Source organism: Mandrillus leucophaeus, unplaced genomic scaffold, assembly GCF_000951045.1.
Source record: "Mandrillus leucophaeus isolate KB7577 unplaced genomic scaffold, Mleu.le_1.0 Scaffold26, whole genome shotgun sequence".
Lineage (NCBI taxonomy): Eukaryota > Metazoa > Chordata > Mammalia > Primates > Cercopithecidae > Mandrillus > Mandrillus leucophaeus.
In genome coordinates, this window is record NW_012102698.1 from 1596232 (window position 1) to 1597612 (window position 1381).

The 1381-nt window shown below is 54.0% G+C and overlaps 1 protein-coding gene across 1 annotated transcript in view; it reads left to right on the top strand.

The window, feature by feature from the left end:
* SAMM50 (SAMM50 sorting and assembly machinery component) overlaps positions 1-1381 on the top strand; it is a 52135-nt gene that overhangs the window by 24710 nt on the left and 26044 nt on the right. The window lies entirely within an intron of this gene.

Sequence of the window (1381 nt, forward strand, 5' to 3'; positions counted from 1 at the left end):
ATGGACCTTTTGAGTCTTCACTTTGCTGGGTCTACAGGGCTCTGGGTGCTTTCAGAAATGTTTTTATTATTATTATTTTTTAATCTTTAGTCCTATTGGGTCACTTTCTTCTGGTTCACTCAGGAGTAAGGAGTAAGTGACTGGATTCTGGTCTTGCCAGAGGAGCCCCAGGCTGGGAGGACACCTGGCATGTTTCTCACGTCTTCCCAGTACCCAGTGGCTGGGGGCAGCTCTGCCCTGCCGTTGCTGCCTGGGTCCTTATCTTCCTTAAAACTTGGGGGCAAGGATTGAGTTTTAATGAAATGGTGCCTGCGACTGTTTCTAGAGAGCTCATTATAAAATAATTTGTTACTGCCCCGGTTCAGCCCTTGACTGTGCACTTTGAGCTTGGCTCCTTCTTCCTCTGCCCCTGCCACTTCAGAGGCCACCACAGGCCTCCTTGCTATCCGGCGCGGTGAGCCCATGTCGATCCCTTCTGCGACACTGGATGCTGTCGCCTGCTCGCCTGTTCTCACTTTCTCTCTCTTGTTTTCTTGACTCATCATTGCTGTGTTCTCCCACTCCCCACTTTTCTCAGGGCCCTTTCTGCCTCATAGGCATGGCTTGCCCCTAGATCCCTGTAGCCAGCTCCCCACCCTGCTCCTCTCCAGGACGGTCTCCTCCAGCCCTGTGGCTGCAGCTGCCGCCTGTGCGCAGCAACTCTGGTTCTCCTGCTCTCCTTCCTGGGCCCAGACTCAAGTGCTCCCGGCTGTCTCAACCCCTGCCTTACAGACACCTCACATCAACAGAGCTCATTGCCTTCCCCCCAGATCTGTACCCACGCCTGGGCTCTCCATCCACTGACGCGCACAGTGCACCCGGCTGCCCTTGAACTTAACTCCCTATCTGCTCTCAGTCCTCCCCTGAGCCACCTGCCACCCACTGGGCCCTGCCTCTCCTCCCCTCAGCACTGCCCATCTGCACTGAACCGAGGTCACGTTCTGAGTCGTCTCTGCTCCTGTCCCACTCCCTGCCTTCCCCTTCCCCTTTTCTACACTGCGGACATGTTAGTGTTTCTGAAACACAATCCTTACCGTACCGCTTTCCTACACAAATGGCTTGTGCTGTTAGGGTGCCTGTAGCCCTTGATCCTTCATCACTGTGCCTGTCTTATGCTTCCACTCTGTCGAAATACTTTTTGTTTCCCAGAAGGCCTTGGCTTGCTCTGACTCCCAGGCACTTGTATTTACTCTGTCTGCCGCTGGCCGTAACTCTCTTTTATTCAGATGTTCCCTTGGCCTCCCACTCCCTGCCTTTAAGACTTTGGTATAGCTGTGTCTCTTGCAAGCCTTCTTTAACCTCCCAGATGGAAGTGGGGGCTCCTCCACTATGCCCGTAGCTC